Source organism: Carcharhinus amblyrhynchos, chromosome 8 (genome assembly GCF_965287045.1).
Source record: "Carcharhinus amblyrhynchos chromosome 8, sCarAmb.v2.hapA, whole genome shotgun sequence".
NCBI lineage: Eukaryota > Metazoa > Chordata > Chondrichthyes > Carcharhiniformes > Carcharhinidae > Carcharhinus > Carcharhinus amblyrhynchos.
The window spans coordinates 79,935,779-79,959,375 of record NC_137331.1 but is presented as its reverse complement, the minus strand read 5'-3'; the positions used below and the strand labels follow the sequence as shown (position 1 = coordinate 79,959,375).

Here is a 23,597-nt window from a genome sequence, read left to right as displayed (position 1 = left end):
AACCACCCCCCCCCCCTCCCCCCCAACCCTTTCTCCCCACCATTGGGAAGATCTTCCCTGCATCTACCCTATCTAGTCCTGTAAGAATTTTATAAGTTTATATGAGATTCCCCATCATTTGCCTGAACTCCAGTGAAAACAATCCTAACCTAGTCAAGCCCTCCTCATACATCAGTCCCACCATCCCCAGAGCCAGCCTGATAACCCTTTGTTGCTCTCCCTCGAGCGCAAGAACATCCTCCCTCAGAAAAGGAAATCAAAACTGCACACAATATTCTAGATGTGGCCTTACCAAGGCCCTGTGTAATTACAACAACACATCCCTGCTCCTGTATTCAGCCTCTTGCAATGAAAGCCAATATGCCATTTTCCATCTTTACTGCCTGCTGCATCTGCGTGCTTACTTTCAGTGACTGGTGCACAAAGACACTCAGGTCCTGCTCACACTCCCTTCTCTCAATTTACAGGCATTCAAGTAGTAATCTGCCTTCTTGTTTTTGCTCCAAAGTGAATAACCTCACATTTATCCAAATTATACTGCATCTGCCATTGATTTGCCCACTCACCAAACTGTCCAGATTATTCTGAAGGATCTCTGCATCTGCATCACAGTTCACCCTCCCATCCAACTTGGTATCATCTGCAAACTTTGAGGTGTTACATTTTGTTCCCTGATCCAAATTACTAATATATATTGTGAATAATTGGAGTCCCAGAACTGATTCCTGTGGCACCACACTAGTTACTGCCTGCCAATTTGAAAAGCACCCATTAATTCCTATTTTTTGTTTCCTCTCTGCCAACCTGTTTTCTATCCTTCTCAGTACACTTTCCCCAATTCCATGCACTTTAGTCTTGCACAATAATCTCTTGTGCAGGATTTTGTCAAATGCTTTCTGAAAGTCCAAATATACCGCATCTATTAGTTTCCCCCTTGTCAATTCTACTATCTGCATCTTCAAAGAATTCCAACAGATTTGTCAAGCATGATTTCCCCTTCATAAATCCATGCTGACCCTGTCTGATCTGCCATGCCTTTCTAAATGCTCTGCTATAATGTCCTTAATAGTGGATTTGAGAACTTTTCCCACTACCAACGTTAAGCTTACTGGACTCTAATTCCCTGTTTTCTCTCTACCTCCCTTTTTGAATATTGGAATGACATTAGCCACCCTGTGGAATACCATCGGAGTGCAGGTTTTGTTGTTTTTCATACATTTGATTGCTTGTTGCAGCTCTACGATCGATTGTGGTTCACCTGTGGATTCTAGCCCAGGGTACTGGAGCTAACTGGAGAGTATCAGCTGCCACCGCTGAATCAGAGAAGTTGTTGAAAATGTTTTTTCCAGCATTGACAGAACTTCTTCAGAAGAGATAAACCATTCCCTAGTGAAGGAGATGTCCATTTTACCTCTGCCTATAAATGGCTCAGGTGGCTTCAAAGATGCTTTCTTGTGATGATGGTCAGTGCATAATATTGGACCTCTCAAGCTTTCTCTATCCACCACATATCTTTTATCTTCTTGATTTATTTTTGTGCTCTGCCTTGAGCAGTTGGAATTACTTGACTTGTGACCTTGCGATGGCAATGCTTCAGGCGGTCACATATTTCAGTATTATTTTCATCGAACCAGGCCTGGAGATGATAATGCTTAAACCCAACAGTCTAGACACAGGACTCAAGTACAGCTGACTTAGTTTGATTCCAGTGTTCAGGAATTGAGTTGAATATATGAATATTTTTTCATATTTTTGGTTGTGAGCTCCACTTGGTATTCCTCTTCTCAGTCAGGCTTCTTTGGGGCTGAGCCACTGATCTTTTCCTCTTGGAATTTTATTTCTTATGATATCTTGGTACGAGGTGAATGTTCATCACCAATTGAACAAGCCCATAATCTGTCCAACAGGGTCAGTGCTTCTGCATGTATTGAGTGATACAGACATCACTCAGATCTTTGAACAATGATCTAATCCAGGAGGTGCCAGTGCTTTGATCTAAATGCCTCAATGTGGTGTGTATTTGTGGTGTTTGTTATAGTTAGGCCATTCTGAGTGCCGTTGGTTAGCAGCAATACACCATTTGCAAAGGCTTTTCCAATCCTATTTTTGCCTATGGCCCCTCTTTAACCATTCTAGTCATGGCCAAGTCTCCCAGAAAGATGATTGTTTCTTCTATTGAAATGCCACTGAGGACTTCACCAAGGTCAGAACAGAAATTTTCCTTAACACATTCATACAAGGGTAGGGACATAAGTGCTGATGATGGTAGCATGTTGATTATGACTGAGCTGTAGGTAAAGTGTCATGAACCTTCCATTTATGCAACTGGGTCATTTTAGCAGTGTATCCAAGATCATATTGGGATGGCAACATTAACCTCATTGACACAAGGGTCGCTGTCAGCCTTTCCTTTCCAGTGGTTCCTGTGTTCCTTCAGCTGCCTTTCTCAGGAAGGCCGGTCTCACTGAGAGCAGCTCTGGTAGCGAGATCCTGAATGAAATGCAAATGAGATTGGTATTGGAATCTGAACAATTACTCATTTACATGAATGATGTAGATGCAATAGCGCGGTACAAACTGATGAAGTTCACACTTGATAGCCGACTGGAAGAGACATTTGTATTTGATCAGGCAGCTCTATAACTACAGAATGAGTTAATCAACAAAGATAACTCAGTGCGTCGGTGGCAAATGAAAGTCAATGCAGACAGGTGTACATGTAAGACAAAACAATACGCAGCAAGGATATTCTATAAAAAAAGTTAATAGAGTTTTAGGTCCATTCAGTTTGTTGGTGACAAATGAAAGTGAATGCAGACAAGTGTGAAATACTACACTTAGGACAAAACAATGAGCAGCAAGGATATTCTATAAAAAAAGGTTAATAGAGTTTCAGGTCCATTAATCAATGTCCAGCATCTCTGAAGTTGTGTGTTGTCTACAAAATTTGTAGCCCATCCCTATTTACCCAGGTGGTGGATGACAGCTGCAGTCCACATAATGAACACATACTCTTACACAGCTATTGGAGATTTTTCTAGTGGCTTGCTAGTCTATGCCAGAAGAGACAACCACATTTGAGTAAGATTGAAATCACATATAAACAAGATCCAGAAGTGTGAACAGCTTTACTCCCCTAAAGGAGATGAGTGAAATTGTTGGGTCTTTACATGGACAGTTATACGGAAAACATGCATTTTATTTCCAGATTCTTTTAAACTGAATTTGATTTCTCAAACTGCCTTGTTGGGATACAAAGGCTAAAAATTGGTCCATTCTGTTTTCTTTGGGTGAGGAGGTCACAATTTGTTACCTGTCCCTGTTGGTTGACGTGGAGATGGGTAGGGCACAAATTTGGTGCTGTCTCCTCACTGGCTTGATTGTTGCGTTGGTCCAATCGGAGCTGGCTATCTGGACACTCAGCATGTGGCTGAGCAGCATTCACAGAGAGCGGATGCTGAACCCAGTCTGGCCTTTTTAAAAACAAATCTGTCCCCCTCAACGGGAAGCTGCACTGAATCACAGGAAGTTGCTACTGAATGCTATTGTTACAACTCTGAATCATAGAACAGAATCATAGAATGGGTATAGCACAGAAGGAGGTAATTTGCTCTATTGTGTCTGTGCATGCTCTCTGCAAGAACCCAGAACTGCTGCTTGACCAATCAATGCATATGCAAGAGAAAGAGCAACAGTACAGTGCAGACCATATCATTTGATCTGACACTTGCAACCACAGCTCAGATTCCTTGGACACAAGGAAATACAGAGTTGAGCTCAGCATATAGTGAGTACTAGGCCACAGTTATCTTTTGTCACAGGGCCCTCAGATGAGGAATTTAATGGGCAGCATACAGGAGGATGCTAATGAGGATGCACACCAAGAAGCTGAGTGCATTTGCTGACTTATCATGCAGCCTTCTGTCAGTGTCAAGGAGTGTGGAGTTTTCTGGCTCCATGCTGGTTAAGGGCTTCATGCAGAATGTCCCTTCTCTGCAGACTATGCTTTATCTCCTTGTTATCCTGCACAGCCATCGACACTGCAACGGCAGCCCCTATATTGATTGAAGCCATTCTGTGGATAGGTCACCAAATCCTCTTTCCTCCAGAGAGGATGCAGCAACACTCTCTGCCAAATTCAGGATCTCATCATAACACCCCCCCAAAACACAGCTGTACTTCCATTGTCTTTGTAACAGCAGGAGTTATTTTCAGTTACTTTTCCGGCATGTTGGGTGCCTGGCCCTTTAGATAATACTTGTGTAGGCTACCTCTTGTAGCTGAATGCATGTTCTTTGGTGAGTGACAAGTGAATAGATTGAGTTGACCTTTATGGTCCAAGTTCACAAATCAGCTGGCAGGGCTTAGTAACATCATAACAACACTAGTTTAGAGCCTCCTGGGACATGCACTGGATGTTCACACGCAGACCATGTGCCATGCGACTGGAGATGCAGTACATCTTAATTAGAGGATCCCCAGCTTTCATGACACCATCACCAGTAGCACCACAATCCAAATTTTCTGCCAACATTCTCTGGATTATTAATCCCAGTTTCTGGTACAGTAAGTACTGCCTGACACTGAATGCATACAGACATACAGAATTCCAGGATAGAATATAACGTAGCTAGATGTTGGGTAATGATGACAGGAATAGAAAGAGAGCTGTCAATAACAAACCCCAAAAGAATTAAACTTGGTATCAATTTCTGCATCTGAAGTGAGCAGGACTGCATTGCACAGACAATTCAGGATGGAAGAAGGACTGTGATAACAGGGTTTATTTTTGGTGCTACTTTTCAAGGACCTTTAGGATCGAGAAAAATCCAGAAAGAAGAATCCATGGTCTACGTACATTTAGCATTGCTTTTATATTCATTCATGTGGTTGACAATGGAGATGAAAGTTGTGGGCTGCAGGACAACGTCAATGAACTAAACAGGTGGACAGGACAGTGGGAAACTGTGTTCAATTTAAAGGTAATGCATCTGGGGAAAGCTAACCCAGCAAGGGAATGCACAACAAATGGTAGGATACTGAGAAGTGCAGAGGAAGAGAGGGGTTTTGGAGTGCATGTCTGCAAATCTCTGAAGGTGGCTAGAAAAGTTAGATAGGATGGTCAAGTTGGCATGGAGATGTGAGCTGAATGGTTATACTGGGACTGTTTATAAACACCAGTTTGGCCACAGCTGGAGTAATGCATATAGTTCTGGTCAATTTATTATAAGAAAAACATATCGCAGTAGAGAGGCTTCAGAGAAGATTTACAAAGATGTTGCCTGGACTGGACCATTTTAGTTATGAAGAAAGATTGCATAGGCAGGTGTTGTTTTCTTTTGAATAGAGGAGGGTGAGGGAAAACCTAACTGAAGTGCATAAGATCATGAAAAATTTGCTGATGACACCAAGATTGGGGGAAAGGCAAATTGTGCAGAGGGTGTGGAGAGTCTGCAGAAGGATCTAGATAGGCTGGGCGAATGGGCCAGGAAATGGCAAATGGAATTTAATGTTGGCAAGTGTGAGGTGGTCCACTTTGGTAGGAAGAATGGTAGGAAGGACTATTACTTATGTGGCGAAAAACTGCAGCAGGCGACGGTGCAGAGGGACCTCGGGGTCCTTGTGCATGAGTCGCAAAAACCCAGCCTGCAGGTGCAGCAGGTGGTCAGGAAGGCGAATGGGATGCTGGCCTTCATAGCGAGGGGGATTGAATATAAAAGTAGGGAGGTCTTGCTGCAGCTGTATAGGGCATTGGTGAGGCCGCAGCTGGAGTACTGTGTGCAGTTTTGGGCGCCGCACCTGCGCAAGGATATTTTGGCCTTGGAGGGAGTGCAGAGGAGGTTTACTAGGCTGATACCGGAGTTGAGGGGGTTGAGCTATGAGGAGAGGCTGAATAAACTAGGCTTGTACTCGTTAGAGTTTAGAAGAATGAGGGGAGATCTCATTGAGACGTATAAGATGATGAATGGGATGGATAGGATAGAGGTGGAGAGACTCTTCCCGCTCAAAAAAGACAGTAGGACTAGGGGGCACAGCCTCAAGATAAAGGGGGGGCGGTTTAGAACGGAGTTGAGGAGGAACTTCTTCACTCAAAGGGTGGTGAATATCTGGAATTCTCTGCCCGTTGAAGTGGTGGAGGCTGCCTCGCTAAATATTTTTAAGAAGCGGGTTGATGGGTTTTTGATAAGAGAGGGGATTAAGGGTTATGGGGAGAGGGCGGGAAAGTGGAACTGAGCCACGACAGATCAGCCATGATCTTATTGAATGGCGGGGCAGGCTCGAAGGGCCAGATGGCCTACTCCTGCTCCTATTTCTTATGTTCTTATGTTCTTAAAAGTCTATATAGTGTGGATACAAAGGTCCTCTTTTCCTTGTTTGTGTATCTGTAGTAAGGGGGCATAGATTTAGGACAGGAAATAGGTTTAGAGGAGCATTTTTTCATCCAGAGTGTGGTACTTTTCTAGAGCTTATCACCTGAAAGGATGATAGAGGCAGATTTAAAAAGTATTTGAAAGTGCTATTGCCAACAACGATACAAACCAAGAGCTGGTACAAAGGATTAGGCTGGATGGTTACTTGCTGGCTGACACTGGCATGATGAGCCAAATGATCTTTTGTGCTATATCAATCTATGATTCATGAGATGCGAGGGTGGCTGGAAAGATCAGTATTTATTGTCCATTTCTGATTGTACTTGAGAAAATGATGGTGAGCTGCCTTCTTGAACCACTCTGTCCATATGGTATGGGTACACTCACAATGATTTTAAGGAGGGAGTTCCATGCTTTTGACCTAGTAACTGTGAGGGAACTGGATATAGTTCCAAGTTAAGATGGTGAGTCATCTGTAATCATGGTGCTCCCATTCTTCGGCTGCCCTCGTCCTTCTCAATGGTAGGTTTGGGAGCCTTAACAAATTGCTGTAGGTTCACCAGGTTGGCATCCCATTATTAGGATTGTCTCGTGCTCTCACAGCAATACACTTCTATACTCCTTATTTTCTCTTGGCTTGATGGTAAGGGATGTGCCAGACAATTAAGCTGTTAATGCCCCACAACATGATGGAAAGTGCCCTCAGTGGAAAGACGGGATATGGGGAACGAGTTTACCATTGTGTTGCACCTGTTTTCAGGTGTGACATGGTGGTAAAGTGGGCCATAAGGCGCTGAGTGTGAGCAGTGCCGGTTTTCGCAGCTGGCACCATTTTACAAGTGCCAGATATCCGGTGCAGTCAGCCTCTCACCAGAAATCGGTGAGAGGCAGGTTAAAATATTTAAATTTATTAAAATGGGCATTTGCATCTGCTTACCGAGCTCGACAGGAAAGGTTTGCGCCAGCGAGGAATAGACATGCTGTCTATGAGCGCAAAGCTGTCGACTTAGCCTCGCTGGTGGAACCAGAGGCCATTAGGCCCCCCGGAGAGGCTGAGGGTAAGGAGGGGGTCCCCCTTGGGCAGTGCCAGACTAACAGTGCTACCTGGCACCAAGGCAATGCCAGTCTGGCACCTGGGCAGTGCCCACCGGGCAGTGACAGTGAGTGGGGCTAGTGGGGGAGCAGCCAATAGTGGGAGGGGTTAATGGGGGGAGAGGGCCCACTGCCACTCTACAGCGATCGGTGGGAGGCAGTGGGGGAGGGAGGGAGAGGAGGCCCGCTGCCACTCTGCAATAATTGGTGGAAAGGGTGGGAGGCCCGCGATTAGTGGGTAAAGGGTGGATCTGTGATTGTTTTGGGCGGTGAGGGGGGGCATTGGCGGCGGGGGCTACATCTCGGGCCGCTGGTCCCCACAATTGCGGGGCGGGGGAGAATGAATTGCTTCAGGCAGCCTGCAGTAGCAGGGGCCTGACAGCTCTCTCTTGTCTGTCAGACCCCTGTTACTCCTAATGCGCGTGTGCAGCATCAGAGGCCTGCACATGTGCACTACCTTGCTGTGCAATCTTTCGGGCACGTTAAACCCCACCCACCAGCTTCTGCAGTGCGAATCTGACGTGCTCAAAATTTTGCAGGCAGAATGCATACGGAGGGAGGGGGGGACTAAAAACAGGCCCAAAAGTTGGATCCGAAATTCTCCTAGGTTCAAGTCCACCCAGTGCTTAGAATAAAAATGGTAAAATCGACCCCTTTGTCTCCACAGGGACTGCGTGGTGATCATTCCTACAAATACTGTGATGGACAGATGTATCTGTCACAAGTAGCTTGGTGAAGACAAGGATAAGTGGAATCATTCTCTCACAGATCGATCCTTTAGGATTCTGCAAACTTAGTCAGTGCTACTGAGTCATTCTTAATAAAAGACATTGAAGTCATCTGTGTAGAGAGTACATTCGGTGCCTGTGCTAGCTTCAGTGCTTCTAGATTGGACAAAAATTGGCTTAGTCCTGTGTGGTTGAATATGCTGAGGAGGTGTGGATTTCATAACATACAGATGGATAGATTGTTTGAGGTGATGGGGCCATGTTCAACCAAAGATCATTACCTTTACTGAAGGAAGAAAGTCATGAACTTTAGGTGCAAGCTTTCTTTGTTTCACAAAAGAAAATCGCGTTTTGGAAAATGCTTTGGAGGTGCCAATGAATCCCTTTTTCCAAGGACTGCCAGGAGTACTAGATATATTTTAGGAAAATCTGCAAGGTCATGATAGAAGGGAGCTGAGATTCTGTGCAATAATCAATGAATAGGAGCTTGTTTCTGAGTTTTTTTTGCCTCTTAGAAGTAGGTGGCATTGGGGAGAGGATATATTCCCGGGTGGGGGAGAAGGTGAACTGAGAATTTGAGGATCTGAAGTTGCATGTGGAACTGGCCTGGGACCATTTCGGGATTGCAATAGGCTGCTTCACACTTATTTCTATCTTGTTAAACGTAATCATTAGAACAGAGGGAATCTTTTGTTTTTAGTAATGGTATTCTGACCTGAACAAGTGCAAAAGGGAAAGAATACAGATATAATTTGTATAGTGATACTGTTATGATCTCCTCAGAGACCAATGACCTTAAAAAAAGAGATCCAAACGTCCACTTTCAAGCTGAAATAGTAACATGACCAAAATTTCATGTTTTAAAACTTTTACTTTAACAAGTGACTGATGAAACACCATGACTAAACACTATTATCTTATTTGATCCATTGTCCGCTCTACAGAATTTTAGTAAACAGACCACAGTTGACCCCAGCTTCTAATGAGTCCTCATTTCATCAAGTAGTAACTTAAAGTAACCATCCCCAGATGCTTTCCTCAGTTTTCAGAGAGTTTCTTAGATATACCACCAGCAGTAAAGTTCATTCCGATGACTCTTCTTGTCTCTGACTATATCAGGATGAATTTCTTGGAATCCTTAGAAGGTTGAAGTTTGCATCTCTTTGATTAAAAACTGTCTCCCTCCCATATCTGGCTGTGGTATTGTGCAATGCGAAGCAGCCTCTTCTCTCTCCTGACCATACAGAACTGCTGTCTGTCTGTGATATTCATTATTTGTAGGGAAGCCTGATCTCAGAAATGTCTTCCTCTGGCCCTCCCCCACGACAACATGAAACACATTCACCTTGAATCCAGGTAGAAACGTTGATTAGTTATCCGTGACCTAAACTTTTGTTCATCTTAAAAGAAAATGGACAGTTTACAGCACAACTGTTTAGAAGCTGGCACCTTCAACACCTTTCTGGGACTTTGGGAGACTTGGGGGTCTACTCATTACGAACATGGAGACTTGGTATTGTTTCCAAGTGCAAGTACCTTTTACCTACCTCCTAGTAAAACAATCGCAGCCTTTCTTTGCTCTCTAACAATCAAACCACCCATATTTACTGTCAAGCAATCTTCAGAACAAGTCATATGACTCTCTTCATTTGCTCTAAATTTAAAGCCACAGTCCCAAAATATAATAATCCTAGAAACCTCAATATTGCAACAGTTAACTTTTAGGTTTTAAATAATCTTCTAGGAATTATGATGGTTCACATCGATGTTTAAAGCTCAAGATTTTTTATGTGGTCTGAACCAACCAGAATTAGTAACTTCATTGTCAATAAAATCTATAATACAGATTCTGAAAGTGAGAACTCATATGCGTGAAACAGGTAAAGTCAGAATAAAGGTTTGCAAAACTTGTTCAAGGATATGATTAAGATTGTTCTAAGATGTGATTTAGAACATTGTGTATTGATTTAGCAAATGTAATAAGTGGCTTTCAAACATTCTCTGATTCATGCAGATTCAAGAGAGTTCATTCACGTGTATTGTCCTCTTGAAGGATGGCTCTTTGTTGATTTGGGGAAAAAAACAGTTGTCACTGACCTTGAACTATCCTTGACACAAAGATGGCAGGATTGGCGGATAGCGAGGAGGATTGTCAGGCAACACAGCAGGATATAGATAGGCTGGTATATTGGGCAGATAGATGGCAGATGGAATTTAATCCTGATAAATGCGAGGTGATGCATTTTGGAGGGAATAATGCAGGGAGGAGTTACATGATAAAGGATAGACCAATGAAGAGTATAGAAATGCAGAGGGACCTGGGAGTGCAAGTGCACAAGTCTCTGAAGGTGGAAACCCAGGTGGAGAAAGTTGCGAAGAAGGCTTACGGTATGCTAGCCTTTATAGGAAGGGGTATAGAGTATAAGAGCTGGCGTCTAATGCTACAGTTGTACAGAACATTGGTTAGACCGCATTTGGAGTACTGCGTCCAGTTCTGGTCACCTTACTACCGGAAGGATGTGGAGACCCTGGAGAGAGTGCAGAGGAGGTTTACCAGGATGCTGCCTGGTATGGAAGGACTGGGTTATGAGGAAAGATGGGATAAACTGGGGCTCTTTTCCTTAGAAAGACAGAGATTAAGGGGGGATCTGATAGAGGTGTATAAAATAATGAAGGGTATAGATAGAGTAAACAGTGGCAGGCTTTTTCCTAGATTGGAGACAAATATCACAAGGGGGCACGAGCTAAGGGTGAGAGGGGAGAAGTATAATTTGGATACTAGAGGGAGTTTTTTCACACAGAGGGTCATGGGGGTATGGAATGCACTACCAAGTAAGGTGGTGGAGGCAGGCACGCTGGACTTGTTTAAGGTTTACTTAGATAGGCACATGAGTGAAACAGGGATGGAGGGTTATAGGAGAAGGTTTTAAATAAGGGTTAGAGCCTCGGGATGTTACTGGAAATCTAATGCTACATGTGTTGATGCTTTGTCTCTTTTACTCCGCAGGTGTGTCGGTCCACCTTGTTGTCTCATGAGGGGCATGCACACAGTGGGTCGTGCGTGGGCTGCTCTTGGATGTTTCGAGAGTGGCCTAGTACTTCGCGTCGTTGTGTGTGCTTAAAACTGGACCAGCAGACGGGCACCACAACAGCTCAGTGACTATCACTGCTAGCTGTGCAGATACTTGGATTCGGGCCTGTGTCTGTGGGAGTTTGCGCGTTCTCCCTGTGGTTGCGTGGGTTTCCTCCGGGTGCTCCGGTTTCCTACCACACCCCAAAGATGTGCTCTTAGGCTGATTGGTGTAACAAATTGTCCCTAAATTATTCTCCGCTGAATCTGGTTTCCAATGGGGGTACCATAAGCATACACACGGGTCAAGGGAGGTGTAGGAAAAATGCTTTGTTAAGAGGGTGGCGTGGGCTCGTTGGGCCGAAGGGCCTGTTTCCTTGTGTTGTTCTTTGTTCTTTGTTCTCTGTGCATTAACAAAGATTTAGAAGAGGAACAACATATTAAAAGTGCTGTTAGAGTGATGCAATGCCAAAGGATCATGCCTCTTTTCTATTGTGGAAGCAATATCAGTGTTTTCTAAGTAGAATCAGACTGATTTCCTGACTTCAATTTAATTGAACTTCTGTACCTTCCAAACCTTACTTGTGTCCTCTGGCCAACTAAACAGTTTAATTACTGACTTGCAGCTATGTCAATTTTCAATTATTTGAAATAATTTGTCTGTGGAGCAGTTTAAATAATAGGACTTATTCTAACCTAAAAGTGTTATGTGAAGTAAAGGATTGATACGCTGCCAGAAGGTTGTGCCTGGAGTGGGATAGTAGTAAAGGTGTTACTCATATGTATTTTTCGTTTTGTGCTATAAGAACTATAGTAAAAGAGGTAGTAACATGATTCAGAATGTTAAACAGTAACTATGCCCAGGATGCGAAATTGTACCTGTATAAAAATGTCAGTTTTCTACAATGCTAAGTAGGTCACAATAGTTAAACAGTAAACACAACCAAAGATGCAGTCATGTAAGACAGAAGGGGAACATTTTCTGAATAGATCTACAGGAGCCTTGCTGCATGTTCTTGATGGGTTGAAGGGAGAGCTGGAATCTACTGAATATTGCCAGCACTACTGGAATACTGTGTACAGTTCTGGTCACCCTTTTATAGAAAAGATATTATTAAACTAAAAAGAGTGCAGAAAAGACTTACTAGGATGCTACTGGAACTTGATAGTTTGAGTTATAAGGAGAGGCTGGGTAGACTGGGACATTTTCTCTGGAGTGTAGAAGGGTGAGGGGTGATCTTATAAAGGCCTATAAAATAATGATGGGCACAGATCAACTATAAAGTCAATATCTTTTCCCAAAGGTAGGGGATTCTAAAACTAAAGGTTTTAGAGGGACAATTTTTTCACTCAGAGGTTGCTCAGTGTCTGGAACAAGCTGCCAGAGATAGTAGTAAAGGTGGGTACAATTTTGTCTTTTAAAAATCATTTAGAGAGTTACATGGGTACAATGGGTATAGAGGAATATGGGCCAAATACGGGCAATTGGGATTAGTTTAGGGGTTTAAAAAAAAGGCAGCATGGACAAGTTGGGCCGAAAGACCTGTTTCAATGCTGTAAACCTCTGGGACTCTATGACTCTACGCCAAGCTGGCCCTGAAAGTTACATCACCCGGAAGACTTATTTTTAAAACTTTTTGTTTCTTCCATTGATTAATTTTCCCACATTTTAAAAATCTCGCTTTCCATATTTCCCACCCCCCACGTCTCCCTGCATCCCCCCCCTCCCCCAACTCCACTGTGGCCATCTGTTACATGTCTCAGGCTGACCTTTGACTCTTCTTGCATTTGTTTTGCCATTTACACATTCTGGTCTCTTAATGGACCGCTATTAGCACCCTTCTTAACCATCTGCATTCCCTTTGTCTTTCTTATCCACGACAGCATTGTCAATTCTACCCCCACACCCCACTACCCCATCCCTCCTCCCCCCAACTCCCACCACCTCAACCTAACAGTATCAATTTTGTTCTATTTTATTTTGTCTTCAGCTCTGATGAAGGGTTATCCAGACTTGAAATGTTAGCTCCAATCCCTCTCCACAGATGCTGTTATCTGTCATCATTGCGGCACCACGGTAGCACAGTGGTTAGCACTGCTGCTTCACAGCACCAGGGACCTGGGTTCAATTCCTGGCTTGGGTCACTGTTTGTGTGGAGTTTGCACATTCTCCCCGTATCTGCGTGGGTTTCTTCAGGATGCTCCAGTTTCTTCCCACAGTCCAAAGATTTGCGGGTTAGGTTGATTGGCCATGCTAAAAAATTAACCCCTAGTGTCCTGAGATGCGTAGGTAAGAGAGATTAGTGGGTAAATATGTAAGGATATGCGGATAGGATTGGGGTTGGTGCAGACTTGATGGTTATTGTGAAGGAAATGAGCAGAGCCATTTCTGGGAACAGGGATTCAATGGGAGATTGCTCTGCCCCATTTTCCTTCTTTATCTGCTCTGCAATTGCTTGAAAATGAATGGCACAATGGAAGAAAAGTCACTGTATAATTTCAGTTCTATTTAAGTGATGTATCAATTCTGAGAAGATGAGGTAAGTGAACTCCTGGCATGGAACTTTATTTGACAAAGGCAGGTCAGAGAATATGGCATAGAATTCAATGCCCTCATTCAATGGTCCTTCCAGTTTTTCAATTTTAATACCATAAAAATAAAAGGGCCATGAACAAAATGCCTTGACACACCTGGTAAATGTTTTGCTCCCCCCCATTAACCACCCCCTCCGCCCCCATCAATAGGAACACTATCTTCTAATATTTACCTACCAGACATCATGTAGCATCATATTTCAGTGAGGCATATGAACAAGTGTATTGCCGCTTCCACACTGCTTTAAAATATAGTTAAACAAAGGAATAAGATATTTTCTATGTTATTTTGAAATGTTGTGATTATAGGATTAACTCGCTGTGACTACACTGTATTTTCTAGTTTATTAAAAGCCATTTGCAGCAATGGTTTAAGTCCTTTAAAACATTTGGAACATTTATGTTGGGTGAGGTTTTGGACACAATATTCAAAACAATATTCATATGAGGGGCAGCACGGTGGCACTGTGGCTGGCATGCGGGCTCACAGTGCCAGTGACCTGGGTTTGATTCTTGGCTTGGGTCACTGTCTGCGTCGAGTTTGCACATTCTCCCCGTGTTTGCATGGGTTTCCTCCAGGTGCTCCGGTTTCCAACCACAGTCTAAAGATGTGCAGGTTAGGTGCATTGGCCATGTTAAATTCTCCCTCAGTGTATCCAAACAGGCACCAGAGTGTAGCGACTGGGTGATTTTCACAGTAACTTCACTACAGTGTGAATGTAAGCCTACTTGTGACTAATAAACTTTAAAAAAAAGAAAAAAGTAAGCAGTTCAGTTTCTGGTCACTGGGTAACCCTGGGACATCTATGTTTGGGGGGATGCAGTTATGATGATGTCGTACAATGCCAAGTGCAGATGGCTAGATTCTCTCTTGTTGTGATGGCACTTGTGTGGAGTGAGTGTTACTTGTCACTTATCAGCCCAAGTCTGAATATTGTCCAGGTCTTGCTAGATATGAACATAGACTGCTTTACCATCTAAGCAGTTACGAGTTGTACAGAACATTGTGCAACCATTAGTGAACATCCGTATTCTGATCTTAGGATGGAAGGAAAGTGTTTGATGAAGCAGCTGAAGATGGCTGGGCTGAGGACACCACCCTGAGAAACTCCTGCAGTGATGTCCTGATACCTAACTTTTCTAGCCACCTCCAACAACCGCAACCATCTTCCTTTGTGCCAGGCAGTCTCTAGTGAAATGCCTATGCTGTGGGTAAACCTTCACTGAAAAAAGCACAAATTAACTTGATAAGAAGTATAATACAGCAATTTTTTTTTTGAAAAGTCAGTCGATCTGCAGCTTATCCAGTTGGAACATTATTGTGCCTCTTAAACAAAATCACCTTGTTCCTTATCAGAGTGTTAGGTAAGTATTGATGACATGAGATGATAAGAATCAGAAAAGGAAAGTTGCAAGTTGTCTTTCAGTCACATGTTTGCTCACTTGACTAAAGTTAAACTGCTGTGGACGATACAGAGCTAATAGAGATTAGTGAGCACTGAGATGCAGTGCAGGAACTCACCAGGGTTCCTTTGGCAACACCTTCCAAACCTACAAACGATACCGTCTAGAGTGACAAGAGCAGCAGATACATGGTTATTCCCCTCCAAGCCATTCACCATTCCTCATCTGTCACTGGGTCAAAATTCTGGAATTCCTTCCCTAGCAGCACAATGAGTGTACCTAAATGTCAGGGACTGCAGCGATTCAAGACGGCAGCTCACTACCACCTTTTCAAGGGCAATGAGGGCTGGACAATAAATGCCTGGCCAGCAATGCCCATATCACATGAATGAGTTTAAAGAAGTGTGAAATCTATAATAAAGTATTTGAAGACACTGCAATATCCTATTGTAAACTTTCAACGGATCTAAAGGTATTGAAAATAAACAAATATTTTCATTCTTCATTTTGTAGATGTGGTGAACAGATGGAGACTTAGACTTTTGTCCCCACATCAGGTTTCTAGAGTCGGGAGACTTCCCAGTTTGGCAAATCTAACTTTTAAAAATGGCTTTTGCAGGTCAGAGTTTTTGGTCGGGGGGGCTGACGGGTGATCTCAGTTCGTGTGTGGAGGCCTTGCACCCAGCTTCCTTCCAGCACTATGTTTAATTGTTGTTTAAATCTTGCAGCCTTCTCCCCACCACATACTCCCTGTGTCCCATTCATGCCAACCCATGTCCCACCTCCACCCCAACACCAGCCCCATGGGTTAAAAAATCGGAAGTCAGTGGAGGCAGCCGAGGATTTCAATGGCTAGCTGCATCCGTGAATTGCAGAGGTGTGAACCCTGACCCGACACCAATTCCACCCAAGTGAAGATGGTGAATGTCAAGTTCGAGAGCTGGACTTCAGAAATTTCAGCCAATTTCACCATGTCAGAAAGCCTCTCTGTTGTGGTGAAAATCCAGACCTTAGTCTTTCTGTATTAATATTTATCACGGGCAAAGGATTATTAGTGACAACATCATAGAGAGATGGATAGGGACTGGATTTAGCGCATGAGCAAAGTTTCTAACTGGCAAATTGCCCTCTATTATTAATGCTGAATTAGTAGCTGTGCGTGAAAACATAAACATCATGGCTATGAATATTACAGCTGAATGTCCTTTCAGCAATGGACTCAGTGAAAACAATTATCACATGATCAGTGAATTGTTGTATCAAATTTTAGCCGATCTGAATAGTGCAAACTGAATTTAGTGCTGGCAGCACTGGTCCTGCTGAAGGGCTCAAAAGGAGGTATGACCCTGCTTAAGAAGACAGCAGAACCCAGGATTACACCTCCGTTGCAATCAGTTAATCGTTGACTAAATTAAGTATATTTTAAGTTTAAAGTTTATTTATTAGTGTCACAAATAGGCTCACATTAACACTGCAATGAAGTTACTGTGAAAATCCCCCAGTCGCCACACTCCGGTGCCTGTTCGGGTACACTGAGGAAGAATTTAGCATGGCCAATACACCTAATCAGCGCATCTTTCAGACTGTGGGAGGAGAGGAAAACACCCGAGGAAACCCACGCAGACACAGAGTGAATGTGCAAGCGCCAAACAAACTGTGACCCAAGCTGAGAATTGAACCTGGATCTCTGGTGCTGTGAGGCAGCAGTACTAACCATTGTTCCACTGTGCCACCCTTACAGTATAAAATAGTAGCAGAAGTGGGAAGTGGTCCTTAATTGGCCACAGTGGCTCAGTTGACTTCTTGGCAGAAGAGCAAGCCAGCATTGGCAAGACGGACATGTGCATGGGAAGATGATGGGATTGTCACACACCTCTGTGTTTTTGCACCATTTTACAGTCCCTGTACTCCCCACCCACTATTCCTCTTCACCTTACAACCAGTCTGTGACAGACAGTTCACGCAAAAGAATTTACACCAGCTGGTTGGCGGATGTAGTATCTGTCAATTAGTCCATGAGAAAAATACTCAAATTATCTTCTGTGCTGTGAAGTGGACCTCCTGCTCGAGACGGTAGCACAGTCAGATCAATTTTTCTCACATTTGGGTGCTTTACAACACATGCAGGGAGACCAAGGCTGACAGAAATCAGAAAACACTGAGGCATTGTATCAGACCATTTGAGGCAGAACTTAAACCAGGAGCTTAAGCTAAAAAAAAGAGAGAGCGTAGGGCCTTGGAAAGGTATTAGATTGTGATGGTAAGTTAAGATATTACTTCTCAAACATGGCAATAAACTTTTTAATGTTCATCACTCATGATTAAGTGGAATTAATTACAAAGCTTTGGATGCTGAGTAGACCATAGCAGTAAACCAGACACCTTGTAGCTCAAGTGCTGATGCGATTTGTTGATGAAGGTCCTGAGGAACAGAAATGGGTGGATTAATGGCTGGCTACTGGTAATACAAGTAACTGTGACACCCAGGACTAAGTTATTACACACAAAGGCCACTGCAGAGTGGCTACTTAGGTGACATATATTTGAATGAAAGTATCGAATGAATGGAGGGATGTGATAATTGTGGATATAGAGGAAAAACTACTGGCAAGTTTAAATAGTAGTTGAATGTTCAGTATGATGGCCAACGAGTAAGATCCGTGCACTGGTGTGACGTTAGTGTACCTTTAAAGTTTTAAAAATCATGTTCTTTGCAGCTCTCAGCTCTCATTGTAGCATCAGGTTGTCTACCAGGGGCTCTTTTATTGCTCCTTCAAAGGTTTAAATGGGAGTTGTTCATTTTTGCTTTGGGAATTAGGTTCATTGTCAGGAATAATTATTGCAGGTCAGGTGACAGGAGTTCTTTCCTTTTGCAGTTCTGAGCTGCAGGTTTTCATTTAGAAGAGAGTGGACACATTGAAAGCAGAGAAGTCAGGATTTTCAATTCTCCAACCAAAGGACTCAGCTCCAGTATCACGTGAGCATTAATCTTTACTGTGTTAAATCTTTGAGAAGGGTTTTTTGTCCAAAGGAAGTTATTGTTTGATTGGAACATCTTAGAAATGTTTGTTATGGGTTATACATTATTGTGGTTGTTTTGTTTTTGTTTATAATTGCTAAAAGTTACTGTTAATTTTCTTTCTATACATATTAAATCTATTCTTAAATAAGCTTTGTTTGGTAAAAGCTCCCCGGTGGGTCATTTGTATCATACCTGAGGAGATACATATCATGCTTATCCTAACTAGATTCAGGGTGTAAAACTTTTGATCCAATCAGGCTCCATAAAACACTTTGGAGTTTCCAATCTGAACCACAACACTGGCAGAATAGGTTGAAAGAGTGGTAAGTAAGAAAGCACAGTACAAGAATGGGCAGTGGGTCCAGAAATGTCTGTCACACTCTCAGGAAGTCTGCATTAAAAAATCTTTTCCTCATGTCAGCTTTGGCTCTTTTGCCAATCACCTCAAATTGGTATCCTCTGGTTCTCAACATATTCTGTCCAGAACTCTCAAGACTCTGAACACGTCTTTCAAATTGTGTCTTTGGCGAATTGGATTTTTTTGTATTTAATCTGTCTATGCAATGGAAGTCCCTTGTCTCTGCATCCATTGTTTTCTATACCCTTTCTAATGGCTTCATATTCTCCCTTATGTGTGGTGCCCAGAACTGGATCCATCATTCGATTTAAAACAACCTGTATTTTGTAAAGGTTCACCATAGCCTCCTTGCTTTTGTATTCAGTGCCCCTATTTATGTTGCTCCGGATCCTGTGTGCCTTATTAACCCCATTTTCAATATGCCCCATCACCTCCAACGATTTATGTACCTATACCTCCAGATTCTTCTGTATCCTTTATATTGTCTCTCCTCATCCTTGCCACTAAGATATATCTCTGTCTGCTAATTTTGTCCCAGATATAGCACTGCTGCCTCACAAGCCATGGACCTTGGTTTGATTCCAGCCTTGGGTGACTGTCTGTGAGGAGTTTGCATCTTCTTCCTCTGGGTGCTCCGGTTTTTTTCCCACAGTCCATAAATGTGCAGGTTATGTGGATTGGCCACACTAAATTGCCCTTTAATGTCCAAAGATGAGTAGGTTAGTTTGATTAGCTACAGTAAATATGCAGGGTTATGGGGATAGGGCTTGGGGGGGTGGGGGGGGGGTTGGGGGGGGGGGGCAGAGTTGGAGGCAGGTGGTGTGGGTGGAGGGGGGAGGAAGAATGGAGGTGGGATTGGGCCTGAGTAAGATGCGCTTTTAGAGAACCGGTGCAGACTTGATGGGTCAAATGGCCTCCTTCTGCTCTGTAGGGATTCTATGGTTCTCTCCATTAAACTTCATTTGCCATGTTCGCTCATTCCATCAGTTTGTCTTCTTGAAGTTTATCACTACCCTCCACACAGTTTACAATACTTCCAAATGTTGTGTCATTTGAAAATAATGAAGTTAGGTATTAATATAGATCAGAAAAATCAGTGGTCCTAGTACTGACCCATGGGAAATCTCACTGTATACTTTTGTCCAGTCCAAAAACAATCATTCATTTTTATATTCTGTTTCCTGTCCTTGGCCAAGTTCGTGTCTATTTCATCACCATCCATTTTTTTCATGGGCTTCAACTTTGCTGACAAGCCTTTTATGTGGCAGTCTATCAAATCTGTTTTATAACCCTATCCACAACACACCAATTGTGTTTTTCTCTCTGTTACCTCATCAAAAAATTCAAGCAAGTGAGTTAAACATACTTTGTCTTTGAAAAAACCCATGCTGGCTTTCTTTAATTAATCCACATTTGTCTATGTGTCTGCTGATTTTGTCCCAGATTATCACTCCTGAAAGCTTTCCCACCCAACAGCAAGATTATGCTGACTGGCCTATGGATGCTGAGCTTATTCCTACAGTCTTTTTTTTGGATAAGGGAAGATTATGGCCAGTGCTTTTGTAATTTTCATGCTTACTTCCCTCAGTGTCCCCAAAGATATCTCATCTAATCCTAGTGATTTATCAATTTTATGTAGGGCCAATCTTTCTGTTACCTTCTCGATATCTATTGTTGGCCCACCCAATGTCTCAACTACTTCTTCTTATTCTTGGACAGTTGTCCTTGGTAGAAACAATTGTAACATATTCATTTAGTGCCGTAACTTTGCTTTGCCTATATGTGTCAATCATCTTTTTGGCCTCTAATTGGCTGGTTCCTCCTTTTACCATTGTTTCACTATTTATATGCTAAGATCATTTTTTTTGGATTCCCTTTTATGTTAGCTGTCAGTTTCTTCTCATGCTCTCTATTTGTTTCTAATTTCTTTATTATTTTCTATGTTATATATTTTTCTTCAGCTCTCTACCCAAAGGCAGGTTCAACCCACAGTGGCATGGCCTCCACCATGGGCAGGGCAAGGAGGCAAGTCCTGAATTCACCCCAGCCAGAACCTTGTGCTGTTGGTCCTTGATCCACATCAGCCATCCAGTCAACTGCCCGCAGTCCACCCCTGCCTCCCCCCCTGCACCTACCTCACCCCAAGGAATCCACACTTTTCCACGCATGTTGTAATAATCCAGAGCTATGAACAGAGATAGTAAAAGCTCCAATTTTCTTTCCATTGCATGGCTGACCAGAAATCTCTCCCAATCTTACTACCTGACAATAGTATGCATCATATATAGTGTAGTAAAATAAATATCTGGGAGTCAAGATTCTTGGACTTCTAAAAGTATTGGTTTAGATATTGAGCAAAGTAGGTCTGAAATAACTTTAAATCAACCATCCTATTTACAGAAAGTTACTCCCATCCCATTTAATTTTGCTTGGGCATCACAGAAAGATGGTATGATATCTCAAGAGCAGGCAGAATAAATGTGCAGCTTGTTTGGTCAGTTTAACTGGTTGCAAACTTAGATGTGACCAAATGAGATGTTGGAGTTAAGTATTGTAATGAAGCATTTTAAAAGTAGAGAATCCTTTAAAAGCATCCAAAATTTAAATCTGGAGAAACTTGCAGTTAAGTTTCCATTCTTTGTTGAGCCAATGAGTATGAAAGTATTGTTCCACATGCTAATCTTCCTGATAGGAATTCTGCAGCAGTTGGTTTCACACTATTCTGATGGATGAAAATTGGAAGCTAAGAAAATAAGAAAGGTTAAGAAAAGTACTTCAGTTGCTGAAACACTGGCTCTTGTCAATGTACTGGATATGGGATTTGATTCATTAAATACTTTAAATGAGATATGGAAGAGGCTTACTGAAGCCCATTGAATGTTTTGGAGATAATCATTCATGTGAGATAATGTACACTCTATGAAAAGTGAGAATGAGGAAAGGTTGTGCATTAGCCTTGATGCATTGAAAAAAACTGCTGGAGAGAAAAGAAATCTCTAAAATTAAATGAGTACATGAAGGCAGTCTCCTGTCAGATTGCATTTCCTTTTGTAAAACAATGTAAAGCTTTGTAGAGAATATGGAGACCTTTGATTTAATACTGTTTGAAATTTTGGTTTGTACATATAAGCTCATTTTTTTATTTAAGGAAAGAGAAACTGTTAATTGTATTTAATTGTAGGCAGGTGGCGAGCATCAATTGAGCATCCACTTGAGCATCCTATAAATAGACAGGGACCAAGGGCAGAATTCTCTGATCTCATTCATCTGCCCCCACTGCCAGTGAGAATGGAGAATTTAGCACTCAGCCAGAACTCCATTCACTGCACAGGCAATGGAGAACCTCGGCTGCGGACTTTTCAGAGGTTTCCGGCAAAAGACTGATTGTTGGGTTAGGAAGTGTATGCTTATAGGGATCCTCTGGCTCCCCAAGGCAGGAGGTCGCGCGCGATTGGCCGGAGAAGATCTCGCTACTGTCATTGGGATTTCCCACTGATCCCACCCTGGTTGCCAGGAAACAAGCAGCAGAGGTGCATCATTGCTGGGACCAGAAGAATATCCCACTGATAGGAAGCTGGAAGGTTCTGGCCATACTGTGTGATCCTGTATATAAATATCAAAGTATGTGAAGATTGGCTTTGGTTCAGTCTTTCCGCAACCAGTTTTCTGGAAACGAGCACTGTCGCCTGAAGGGAGGACAGCTCATTACCTGGAACCAAGGCCACTCGACCAGGATTGCACCTCAATGCTCCATCGGCTTTGAACAAGAACAAATTGCAGGATTGATGTGATTTGCAAGCTCTGTCAACAGCCATCTGAGCTGTTAGAGGCATCAGCAAAGGCTCCGTTATTCTGGATGCTACTGTTATGTTCATGGAGATGACCATGATGTATTGAACAGTCTCCACACTCTGCGAAACTCAGACATGAGTTGGAGCTGGACCCCTCCATTTGAGCTATTCCATGAATGCTCGCTGGCAGGCTGCCCAGTGCAGCTAGTATTCCTGATGTGAACCCATCAGCCTTTTCAGGAGCTTATTTCCTTAAAGTGAACATCTGAGCTCTCTGTAGCAGGACTATAATTGTGACCTCATCCTTTACTGGACTGGCACCTATAGCATGATATCCTCATGTACTAACTTCTGTAATGTCAGTGATGTTTCACCAGGTGAAGACCCTCTTCTTGACTTATCTATTAAGTATGTGTAATACCAATCTCTGAGCTTGTGCTTGCTGGGGTCAGATCAAGTGGCAATGCTTCGTCAGAAAGATTAGCTTTGTTTTTCTTGATGTGTCCACATTATCAACACTTGAAATGGAACAGAGGGAGAATGGTTAGCTTTTAGTGTGAAGAGAAGTGTTTGGTGAGAGCAGTTGCAATTTGTCTTGTAGAGTGGGATAGAAATAAGAAAGTAAGGAAGCAGGAAAAGAGAGTGTAGAAACCCTGCACCAAGCCTCTCCCTGTGTTGTTCACATCCCTCTCCTCCATTCAAGTATTTTGATTTGATTTATTATTGTCACATGTATTAACATACAATGAAAAGTATTGTTTTTTGCACACTATACAGACAAAGCAATTCGTTCATGGAGAAGGAAACGAGAGAGTGCAGAATGTAGTGTTACAGTCATAGCTAGGTATAGAGAAAGATCAAACTAGGTCCATTCAAAAGTCTGACAGCAGCAGGGAAGAAGCTGTTCTTGAATTGATTAGTATGTGACCTTAGACTTTTGTATCTCTTCCCAGATGGAAGAAGGTGGAAGAGAGAATGTCTGGGGTGCGTGGGATCCTTAATTATGCTGGCTGCTTTGCCGAGGCAGCAGGAAGTGTAGACTGAGTCAATGGATGGGAGGCTGGTTTGTGTGATGGATTGGGCTACATTCATGATCTTTTGTAGTTCCTTCTGGTCCTGGGCAGAGCAAAAGCATACCAAACTGTGATACAATCAGAAAGAATGCT

The 23,597-nt window shown here is 42.8% G+C and overlaps 1 protein-coding gene across 8 annotated transcripts in view; it reads left to right on the top strand.

The window, feature by feature from the left end:
• dlgap1a (discs, large (Drosophila) homolog-associated protein 1a) overlaps positions 1–23,597 on the top strand; it is a 654,490-nt gene that overhangs the window by 13,285 nt on the left and 617,608 nt on the right. Inside the window, exon 1 of one of the 8 annotated variants that reach the window (XM_080194323.1) lies at positions 18,199–18,237. The exons of the other annotated variants lie outside the window; for them this stretch is intronic. The gene's annotated coding sequence lies outside the window, so the exon portion shown is untranslated. Of the gene's footprint in view, positions 1–18,198; positions 18,238–23,597 lie in introns of those variants that run through there. 8 annotated transcript variants of the gene reach the window in all.